Below are 12420 nucleotides of genomic sequence, written 5' to 3' on the forward strand. Positions count from 1 at the left end.
ATGGCGGCCGTCCAACTACCCGCTGCCTACGCGGTCAGCTTAATTTCTGACCACGGGCTCACGCGTCAGCGACGGCGCTCGTCGTTTTTTAAGCCGACCGCGTGGCGGGGCCGTCCTCATCCAAACTCGCCGTCCACATCTAGCAAGCTTTGCTCCCCTGTCGCCGGCAAACCCTAGCCACCACAACCACAGCGAGATGGGGCTCTTCTCCGGCGCCAGCAGCAACAAGGCCAAGGGCAAGGCCTCCGCCACCCCTTTCCCCTTAGAGTTCCTCCCGCCTCCGCCGGCGCCTCGCCCGCAAAGGCAGCGCGTGAACGTGCCAGTGCATCAGGCGGAGTGGCACTGGCGGCACCGCCAGCCTCTGCCATACCCCGACGTGACCCTGCCGCACGACTGGCATTTGGTCCAGATAGGATCCCAGTGCCGGCGGCGCCGCGGACGGCTAGGGCTCACGCGGAGGAGGTGCGGCGCCGGCGGGCGCTGCTGACGCCGGAGCAGCGCCGCGAGGCCGCCTACGCATCCGACTCGCCCAACTGGGCAAGGTGGTTCGCCTTCGAGTAAGGGGAGGCGAGGCGGCGGGGCGTGCGCGAGGTCGACCGGAGCGAGCTGCCGCCGCCGCTCGTCGTCCGCGAGGAGGACCAGGCGGACGAGGACGCCTACCAGGCGGCCCTTGCGGCCGTTTACCGGGAGAGCGAGGAGGACGAGCGGCACAGGGCGGAGGCGGCGGAGGAAGAGGAGGCTCGGTACGAGACGGCAATGACGCAGGCACTTGCCCTCTCCCGCGGCGGGCGACTGCTGGTGCCGCCGGTGGCCCCGCCGTTCCCTCCCCGATGCCTCGTCAAGCCGGAATCGCAGCCGGAGCCCGGGCCGAAGCCGTCTCCCATCAAGCGCTACTCCTGGATGGGAGTAGTGCGCGAGTGGGTACGCGCGCCGCCGGTCTGGGCGGGGGCGACGCCGGCGCAGGAGGCGGCGTACCTCGAGCACTGGCGCCAGATCCGGGTGGCCGAGGAGCGCCGCGACGGCGAGTACCTCGAGATGCTCGAGCGCGATCTCGAGGAGGAGGAGCGCGAGGCCGAGAAGGAGGCGCGCCAGGCCGCGGCTGCACAGGCGACCACACAGCCCCCCGCGCCGGCACTGCCTGCGCCCGACATGAACGCTCTCTGGAACACGGCGTTCCCCTGGGCCGGGCCGGCGCCGACGCTCATCAACCTCACGAATCTCGAGGACGACGACGACGCCTAGGGCAGCGCGCCGCCTCGTAGTTTAGGTTGTTTTTATTTTTTTAATGCAAATGTGGACGCGTGGACTCTCGCCGGCCTTCGTGGCCGGCTTTACTGTTTAATTAATGTTGTTTTTCTTTTTTAATATGCATGCGTTATTTTTTTTTCTACCGCCGTTAAAATGGGTCGGGCCAGCGTTGGGTGCACGCGCCGACCCAAACGCGGAAGCGGACATCCGTGTCCGCCTGGCCAATCCAAACAAACAAAATGCGGATAAAAACGCCGTTTGTTTGGGTTGCTTTTAGTACTGACAGGCCCACCTGTTTAACGAAAGGATATAAGACGTAGTTATCCGTTCAAAGCATTGTGTATCATTTGCCGGGTTGGTACACAGGGTGTGCGCACCTACATCAGGTCGACAGTTCGAACCCCACCAGCTCCTAACTTTCTTGCTAAAAAGTACCGTATTTGCATTAAATAACAAGTCAGATGATCATAAATCCGTATTTTCAAAGCTTTTAGTGCTAAACTGAACATTCATTATATGACTGCCAATGATATTACTTTTTTTTGTGAACCTGTTGGATTTTTTAACATAGTACAGACACAAGTGTTCATATAAACGTGCATACGCTCACCCATATGAACGCACACATGCACACCCTACCCCGATGAGCACATCCGAAAGACTGAGCCGGCATATCATCTTGAAATTTAAGAAGTCACCGTAGTAACCTCGTTCTCAATCGGAACTTCTCCCACTGAAAGCGCATCGCTAGAAATCCTGAAATAAATCCAGGAATAAATGAGAGCACCGGGATTTGAACTCTGGTGGGCTGGGGATACCATAGTCCCTCTAACCATCCAACCATAGTTTATTGTATTAAACAACAAGTCAGTTGACCATAAAAATCCGTATTTTTAAAGTTTTAGCACTAAACTAAACATTCAACGCAAGTTACATGACTGCCAGTGATATTATTTTTTTTTAGTGAACCTGTTGGATTTTTTTTTACACAGTACAGACGCAAGTGCTAATATACACATGCATACACTCACCCTTATGAACGCACACACGCACACCCTTCCCCTATGAGCACGTCCGAAGACTGAGCCGGCATATCATCTTGAAATTTAAGAAGTCACCGTAGGCACCTCGTTGTCGACGGGAACATCTCCTCTCACTGAATGCACATCGTTGGAAATACTGAAATAAATTGAGGAATAAATGCGAGCACCAGGGTTCACCCTGGTAGACTGGGGATACCACAGTCCCTCTAACCATTCAACCACAGATTGGTTCGCCTATTGGATTTTTTAGCTGGAAAGGATTGGAGAGATTAGAGGTTGGTATTGCATTGTACGTCTCGGCCACTAGGGAGCACTGCCCAGAACGTCAAACCCCAGCCCTCAACGTAGTAAAAGGAGCTCTTTTTTTCAAGGGTAGCAAAAGGAGCTCATGATCGAAATCACTAATTGAGAAGTACTCCTTGCAAAGATCACTTTCATCTTCCTAGGTTGCGATAAATAGCGTCATTTGTCGTAACCTAAGAATTTCTTTTGTACATTCATTTATTCAAAACGTTTTATCTCTTAAACCGTGTGTTCAAGTCTCGACCATTTTCACCGTTGAATTCCTCGTGTTGAGATCTTCAAAACTAGGTTCCATGTTGATAGGTTTTGATGAAATTTTTCCAAAAAAAGACAAAAAAATCAGACAAAAAACTGAACTGGGAGCAAGATTTTTTCCTTTTTGGAAAATGGCACGGCCATGCCTCTCGCGAAAGCACAACCGTGCCTCTCGCGGAAGAAATAAAACAGAAAATGCTTTCTTTTTCCGTTTCCGAGAGGCACGGCCGTGACTCTCGCGAAAGCAGAACTGTGCCTCTCATAGAAGCAAAACCGTGCCTCTGCGGAAGGAAAAGAATAGAAAATGTGTTTTTTTTCGTTTTCGAGAGGCAGGGCCGTGCCTCTCGTGAAAGCACAACCGTGCCTCTCGCGGAAGGAAAAAACAGAAAACATGTTTCTTTCGTTTTCGAGAGAGACGCCCATGCCTCTTGGGAAAGCAAAAAACCGTGCCTCTCGCCGAGCAAAACTGCCTCTCGCGGAAGAAAAAGAAAGGAAAACACATTTTTTTCGCGAGATATTTTTTTGTCGAAAAGGTAAAGAAGACCGGTGAAAAACCAAAAGGTCGAAAATACCGGGGAAGAAACCGAAAACGCATGTGAAAAATAAAAAAATTAAATCAGGAAGGAACGCCCAAAGCGTGACACGTGGTGGCGGCTGAGAGCATGCCAGGCGTGCTCTCAGCCCACCCGCAAGTGATCGTTGCGAGGCCCCCGAAGAAGCGCTCGTCAACTAGTTGCTCCCGCTCTGACGTGCTCTCAGCCCATCCATAAATAATCGTTGCGAGAACCCGAAGGAGGGCTGTCCACTAGTGGCTCCCGCTCATGACAGGCTGCCGTAGACTTTGGCCAAGTGGTGGGACGGAATGGATATAATGGGCCACATACCCTGTTAATTATTTTCTGCAGTTTTGGAAGACCGGGCCATGGCCCAGTATGGTCCCCGAGAGGATCCTCCAGTGTGCCCATGCATATATACTGAAATCAATCTCGGTGAAACAGCTGTCGAGATACATCAAACAGATTCAGTGTCATGTTCATCGCAAGTTTCAGGCCAACTTCAATGCACGACCCCGAATAGTCCATCCGTGTCTGTTTGGGGTAAATAGACAAATCAGACCCTCCAAGGCGCGGCCGCAAACGAAACGTTTTCCGTTTTCTGTCCGCTTTTCAACTCATTCCTGGCCCAAGTTTGAACCGAGTTTGCGGCCGAACAGACACACGCGGACGGCGCGTGGCCATGTCCTCCCCTGGCCTGCCTGTCGGGGACGCAGACTCCTCCTTTTTCTACCCCCTCCCGCTCCAGTCGCACCCCCGCCCCTCTCATCTCTTGTTGCCGCCGCCATTGCCGTTGTGCAGCTCGGCCGCGCGCTCGCCCCAACCCTTGTCGCAGCCTCCGTTCCCTCAACGCCCCGAGCTGCCTAACCACGGCCACCTGATTTGCGCACCCGCGGGCGGATTTGGAGCGGATCCGGCCGGACTTGACCTCGCCTGGCTGCGGGAGGCCGCGCCGTGCCATGGACTGGCCGGGCACCGGGCCGGAAGGCCCCGGCAAGGCCGTAAGGCCGCATGCAGGTACTGACTCCGCCTCTAGCCGCTCGAATCTACCTCGTCGGTGGATCATCGGCAAATAAACGAACGGCCGTCGGCCAAGCTCGATGCTGGCCCAAAGGCTCGTCGGCGCACCGTTGCCACTCATAAAGTGCGACGACTGCCCAAGGAAGGTCTTACGCCGCGTGTCTACAACGCCGGAACATCCCGGATGGGTGTTCGTCAAGTGCTCAAATGATGGAGTATGTGCTAGTTTAGCTTCGGTTGTGCTCTCGAATTCGACTAGTTGTACTCACTCAAATTTTTATTGTGTAGAATGGATGCAACTTTTGGTATTGGGATGAAGAATGCATCGATCTATTGATAGAGCGCAATTTAATAGATGTTCATGCACTTGTTGATATAATAGAGGTTAGAGATGAAACTAGATGCGAGGAAGCAACGTCATTTCTTTAGACTCGAAGAAGAAAGAAGCACGCAAGATCGAGTCTCCGCAGATCAACAATGAATGCATCGAGAAGGCACTAATCCAACTTACGAGAGCAGTTAAGGAAGTTGGATATCTTCTAAAATGTCTTCTTGTGGTTCTTGTTTTCTTTGGTCTTACTATTCTAGTTAAAATTTAGTGATGTGCTTCCATGTATCAAAAATCAATGATGATAAATAAAGATATGTGTTTCCAAAAATAAAATTTATGCGGACGAGACGCGGCCGAAATGCGACCGTGCGCGGCGCATCCATAAATCCGGACGGACATGACCCCATTGTCACCCTCAAATGGACGAAAAACGGACAAAACGGACGTCCGTTTGGGGGTCATGCGTTGGAGTTGGCCTCAGGTGATGGTTCATTCTCTGTTTCTCACTGTTATAGCATTTATCACATGGTGGAAATGCAACGTTGGCACTGGAGATGCACTGATGTTCATGTGATCTTACTTTCGCTTATTTGTATTCTCTCAGAGGAGTATGCAGACGAGATACAGATATTAAAAGAAGATTCAAGCCATGCAACTTCGCCTAGGTACAATATAAATCAAAAGCTAATATTTCTTACTCCCTTTGTCCTATAATATAAGAAAGTTTTTCAAGCTCATAAGTTTGCAAAAATGTTTTCATAATATGAAGTAAATTGCAAAAAACCACCATAATTAGGAACCATAATTCAAAAAACCACAACATTTTGGTTTTTTACTTTCAAAAACCGCCAACATTGTGCTGACAGTTTTCAGAAAACACTAATGCATTGCTTACAGCGGTTTGATGCAAAACTCTAACAGGTGGGCGCCACTGTCAGGTGCCACATGGCTGGGGTGGAGACGGCACCCGGACCCTTAAACGGCGCTAACTGGTCACGCAAGGACCAGTCAAAATCACCCAAAAAATCCAAGCTAATCTGGTGGCTGTTGTAGACGGACAAGGGAAGGGCACAGGCGGAGCTACGCAGGCCGATGCTCGTAGCCCGCTCCGGCGAGGTCGAGCTGACGTGCGCCCACGGCCCAGCCCGCTCCGGCGAGGCCGAAATCTCGCGCGCCCACGAACCAGCCAGCTCCGGCGAGGACAAGCTGTTGTGCGCCCACTCCGTCAAGACCAAGATCAAGTGCGTCTGCGCCCCCGCCCGCTCCGACGTGGCCGAACTGCCGTGCGCCCGCGCGCCCGCTCCGGCGAGGCCGAGCTGCCGTGCGTCCACAACGTCAAGGCTACACCCCGCGCATCCGCGCCCCTGCCCGTTCCGGCGTGGCCGAGCTGCCGTGCGTCCGCGCGGTCCGCGCGCCCGCTCCGGCGAGGCCAAGCTGCCCTGCACCCGCGCGCCCAATCCGTCAAGGCCGGCTTCCAGGACGTCCATGCCCCTGCCCGCTCCGGCGAGGCCGAGGTTGCCGTGGTGCTCGATTTGGTCGCCGGCTCGTGGGTAGACGTGCCTGGCATTGAAGTCCTCATCCCTGTAGCATAGCTCCGAACGCCTGCCGGCAGCGAGCTCTCAGGCGAGCTCACAAGCTGCTCGACGGAATGCCAGGGAGGGAGAGAGACTGCTGACAAGTGGGCCTATATCAACTTAACGGTCCATACAAACGCTGGTGACATTTCTTGCCACATCATCACTTACATGCACCCCCGAGGTGTCAGTATTCCACTCAAACTACTCTAATTAGTCAATCAGTGTTTTTTGAAAACTGTCAGCACAATGTTGGTGGTTTAAAAAAAATTGAAATGTGGTGGTTTTTTGAATTACACTACTAGGGAAAACTCTAGTAGTAGCGCGGGTTTTGAGGCTATCAGCAGCGCGGGCAGCCGCGCTACTACTACGTCGCTACAGCTAACTGTTAGTAGTAGCACGGTCTGTACCCGCGCTACTAATATTGACTATAACAGCAACGCTTTTCCAGAACGCGCTACTATTACTTAGCTGTAGCGCTTTCCTAGCCCCCTGCTACTGTTATATCTTTCATCATCCCCCCCCCTGCTTCCTACCCCATTTCAGTTTCAATAAACTGCAATTTCCAGATACTAGGTACTACTAGATATCAATTTCATAAAGCATTATAGGTATTGGGTAGTATTCCCTCCGTTCCAAATTGCTCGTCGTGGTTAGTTCAAATTTGAACTAAAACCACGACGAGTAATTTAGAACGGAGGGAGTACTAGATAACAATTTTATATATAGTCAACATGCATCCTCAAGTAGTACAAGGTGATATCGACGACGATCATCGTATTTAGTTCTAGATGATGTCGACGACGATCATCATATGTAGTTCTAGATGATATCGACGACACTCATTATATGTAGTTCTAGATGATATAGCCACACACATATGTAGTTCTAGATGATATCGACGACGATCATCATCTGCAAGCCTGGGCGGTGGGTGTTCCTGATAGTAATTAGGATGGCCTGTCCAACACGAAGATTCTTGCCAACGAGGAATCTTTTCCACCCAACCGAGTTTAAGTGTGCGTGACCGTCCGTGTCCATGCGGTAAGTACAAGTGGTGACGGAGCCCATTGTGGTAAAGCGTAGTCCAGCTGAGCCTTCTTCATCAGGCTCGATACCACAACTCACAGATAGGCTCTTTGGCAATTTCTGAATAAGAAAAATATATCAATTAATAAATAGCCTCGCACATACTTTTGCAAATATATTTCTATTAAGTATAGATTTGTACACTATCAAAAGATACAGTACTACACATTTGTACTAAGCATGAATTCTACTAATAAGTATATATGGATTATCTACACTATTAATAGTTTCTTGGATTCTACACTAATAAGCTTGTGATCGGACTTTACACTAAAGCATATCATCGACTAGATTCCACACAACATATTATTGGACTCTACACTAAGCATATCATCGGTAATTTGCATTTGTAAGTATAACATACCATATCATGCCGATCGACCATGGTACTTGTCAGGCGGGTCACGAATGGCACCCCGACAAAGTCATCACGTGGCGGAATTATGTCCCATAGGTTGCACACCTCCTCCTCGCTCAGCCTCATTCTTTGAGCTATGATGGCTTCATGAAGTGGGTCCTCATCATCTTCATCGAGTGGGTCCTCATTATCTTCATCATCTTCGTCATCTTCATCATCTTCTACCAGGTTGATATAAATGACAGCCAGCTTGGGTCTTTCTGCTCTGAAGGAGAAGCTGATCAACTCACCACCAGTAAGACGCATGCGGGCGAGGAAACGGGCCCATCCATCTCCTTCAATCTGCGACATATTGTGTCCTTTCTCGACCTCCATAGTGTACGGCCCCCAGGAGCCTCAAAGGTCACAGTGTCTCCTGTTAGCTTGTTGAATTTCAACCTCACATTGCATGGGACGATCTGTGTAAAAAAAGAAAAATGACACAATGCTGTAATGCCAACACTAAAAAAATAATTGTTACATTTCATATAATTTCTTACCGCCGCAGGACGAAAACTCGGCTGGAAGTAGATGCCGAACAGCTTGCCAGTTGCAAGGCTGCTGGCGCACCTTGACTTGCACAGTTGACATGGTGGTGGTGGTGGTGGCGCCATTTTCCTAAAGCAATATGAGCAAAGAATTAACGATCCACTTCACAGGAAAGAAAAACAGTAGCATGTGGTATTTTTGGTTCTTCTTTAGTTATATTTTCATAGTGGAACCCGATCCCAAAAAGTAAACAACAAGCTCTCAATCAACTTACTAACACCTTCTATAATAGAACCAACAACTAGTAGGCAAATGCCAAATCAGCCAACAAGACTCACAACCAACAAGTTCTCAATTAGCTTACTAACACCTTCTAGAAGAAGAGATTCTTCCGCGGGAAGCAATTTGATGGACAATTATAATCCTAAGATCTAGTAACATATAAGATAACAAAGTATCACCTACGAAAGCATTTCAGTGGCACCTATTGCCAAAAAAACTATTTGGCCCTACCAAAGGTATAATCCTAAGATCTGTAATAAGTTATCTACCAAATCAAGGTACCACCTACCAAGACACATTTCATCTAATTTGGCCCCTATTGCCTAAGATAACTGATTAAAAAAACAAGTGGCAAATTTAATTGGGATTAACTTAGCACTTGCAAACTAAATACTTGTATCAAAACCAATATCTAGCAGATCACGGTACCACCTACCAAAGCATTTCAACTAAATTGGCACCTACATTTTGCAAAAAATAACTTATTACAGAAAAACAAAAGCATCTAATTATCCATATCAAATTCGTAAGCCCTCGCTGCATCTAGGTAGGGCAGCCCTCGGGGGGTGCTGTCGAGGAGGAGGGATGGCATGGTGACCTCGTCGGGGGTGCTGACGAGGGGAAGGCCGGTGACTTTCCTACGAGAGGGGGCGACGACATCGGCGGGCGAGGGGATCGAGGGCGGTCGGCCAAAGGCGCCCGGCCAGAGCTCGCGGGCGGTGACAGAGTGGGCGGCGAGAGGGTGGAGGAGCAGAAGAGGGGCAGCGAGAGGGGGAGGAGCATTACCTGCGGCGGCGGTGGCGGAGGAGAAACCCTAACTGCAGCTGCCGGCGTCGGGCGGAGGGGGACGATTGAGAGATGAGCGTGGGGGGGGCTGCGTGCTTTGTTTTGCTGTACCAGTAGCGCGGGTACAGGGAGCGCGCTACTGCTAATCCCAATAATATCAGTAGCGCTTTGCCCTGAAAAAACGCTACTGCTAAGTCTAAACATGTAAAAACATCAAAAATATACATTGGTCATCATTGATCTTTTTGTGTAGAATCTAAATAGTCAACATGAATCCTCACTGTGCCTGTATAGGCACAGGTGAAGATTCATATTGCAGCCACAAATCCTACACATATAGTTCAATGAAGACCAAGTGCTGGAGGTAGTTTGAGAAGTAACATATTTAAGGTGGTAAACACCTTGTTCACTTAGCAGTATGGGACTAAACTTAACTAGTTGCAAGAGGGGATGATACTTAGCATCAGCGAGTTTTGAAGAAAAACGCTGCTACTGAGTACTTTAGCAGTAGCGCCTCCAGGAGAAGGGCGCTACTACTATATCTAGCCTGGAGGCAACGCCGTGGCAATTGTAGTAGTAGCGCTTTTTTCACCTAGAGCGCTACTGTTACTGGGCTATTAGTAGCACGGTTTTCTGAAACTCGCTACTGCTAATTAGTAGTAGCGTTTGTTTTTAAACCACGATGCTGCTAAGATTTTGTGTATAAGGTTTTTCCTAGTAGTGTTAGGGTCCTCAATTATGGTGGTTTTTTGCAATTTACTTTATATTATGAGACAGAGGGAGTAGATACCATGGCAGAGACTAGTCATCCATGTGCCCGTGCATACATACTGAAATCTCAGCCAAATAGCTGTCGACATACATCAAGCAGATTCATTTCGATGCTCATCGTGCATGTGCTTGCTGAAGTCTTAAGTGTTGCAGAACTGGTTAGTTGTTCATTGTTCATTTTCATCATTCATTCAAAGTACAATGATATTTTTTCTACTTAAAAAAAAAAGTTTTTTCCGTTGTGTGTGTGTGGAGGGGCGGGGCGGGGGGTCTTCAGCCAGTTGATGTACATCTCGAAATTATTAACTCAACTGAGACCAATATTTGGTCAAGTAAAAATATGGACAGTTGATAATTGTTTTGATTTTCTAAGACCCTCCAACATAATACATAGTTCAGTATTGTAACCGTGAAATCTGAGATGTACATAAACTAGCTGAAGGGCCCATGTGGTTTCATGGATTATCTTGTTGTGGCTTGCCATCTGTCTGATCTTTGTCGGCTGTTTGAGATGTTGTGTGGGCTTGGCCCTGGATGTAATGGTTTTCTGCAAATTAACCGGGCAAACTATCTTCCTCTTAATTAATGTAGAAGGCAAAGTTTTTGCCTCTGTCTAAAGAAAAAGTAACTGTGAAATTCAGTTGCAACTGATCCAAACCATTAAACTAGCCTTACATTCATATTTACAATCTACATATGTAGTTTCTGCCGCCTTCCTCCACTAGAATATCATATTAGCCATACAAACTGGAATCTTGCTATTTCATTAAGAGTTAAATACACTACAAGTACCCTAACTTGTCCGGTGCGGTCAGTTTGGTGCCTAAACTTGAAAAATACAAAAAGTGGTGTCGTAACTTGTCTGAGCGTTCAAATACGGTGCCTCTGGAAGTATGCCGCCGTATCGAGTGCCCGCGTGGCATGCCAGCCTATCGTTGGGCCACATGTCATTGGTTGCTGGTGCTGAACGCGAGCTGTGAGCTATGCTTGTTGTTTTTTACAAGAATGCCCCTGGATTTTAATTAATTCTCAGAAAAATACCCCTTGGTTTTAATTAATACTCGCAAAAAAAACCAGGAAGCCAGCGTACAGGGAATTCAAACATGGGACATCCTCGTCGCCTGACAATCGAGCGGACCAGGCGGCCACGGTCTGGTTTGTGCTTAATTATCAGCAAGCAGTTTATATAGATGATTGACATATCGCTCTGCATATGCTTTTACTGGAGTAATTTTCTTTTTATTTATTCTAAGTTACTATCTTGTCTTTCTTCGAGTGAAGTGTCTGTTTAGTTTTCATGATACATATTTTTTTCCATATGAAAAAATAAAATAATTATCAATATATAATTTTGTCTATTTTATATCTCTATTCTATTTTCATTATTGTGTACTTTGAAGAGATAAACATGAACTTTTTCTAAAATTGATATGGAATTAAAGAGTTGAACATATATTAAAAACACGGTGAGCATCTTTTGAAAGACACGTTCACGTTCATGTTCATTTTTCATTTTCATATTATTTTAGAAAATGTTCACCACGTTTTTTGAAAATGTTGAATGTGTATTAAAAAAATATTGTGTAATATTATTCTTAAATTTCTACAAACACGCTTAACATGTTAGTACATATCTGGAATTTATTATCGTCACACAATAATATTTAATACATGTCGAACAGTTTTAAAAATAGAATATTGTCAATTTTAAATAATTGTGCATTTTAAAAATAGAATGATGGTACACAATAATTGTTCGTGCTTATGGTCCTCAATGAAGATGCATAAAATTACACAATAATTTTTAATATACGTTCAACTTTTTATGTCCACATAAATTTTAGAAACATTTCATGTTTATCTCTTCAAGGTACACAATAATGAAAATAGAGTAAAGATATAAAATAAATAATAATTTCATATTGATAATTATTTTATTTTTTCATATGTGAAAATTTATGTATCATGAAAATTAAATAGAAACTTCACTCAAAAACATGTGCAAAGAGATACGCGGAATCGTGCATATAAGTTGCTAGCTAGCAGTTAAATGTAAACCAAAATGTGACCTCTTGGTCCGCTTGTTTGTTAGGCAACCTGGATGTCCGTGGTCTGAATTCCCTTCATGCCAGCTTGTGTTTATAATTTTGTGAGAATTAATTAAAGTACAAGCGCGTTCCCGTAAAAAAAACATGCGTCCAGCGCGCCTAACATTTTCTTTTCCGAGAACTAACTAAAGCACAGGGGCATTTCTGTAAAAGAAAAACTACACGCACAA

This window comes from Aegilops tauschii, chromosome 7 (genome assembly GCF_002575655.3).
Source record: "Aegilops tauschii subsp. strangulata cultivar AL8/78 chromosome 7, Aet v6.0, whole genome shotgun sequence".
Classification (NCBI taxonomy): domain Eukaryota; kingdom Viridiplantae; phylum Streptophyta; class Magnoliopsida; order Poales; family Poaceae; genus Aegilops; species Aegilops tauschii.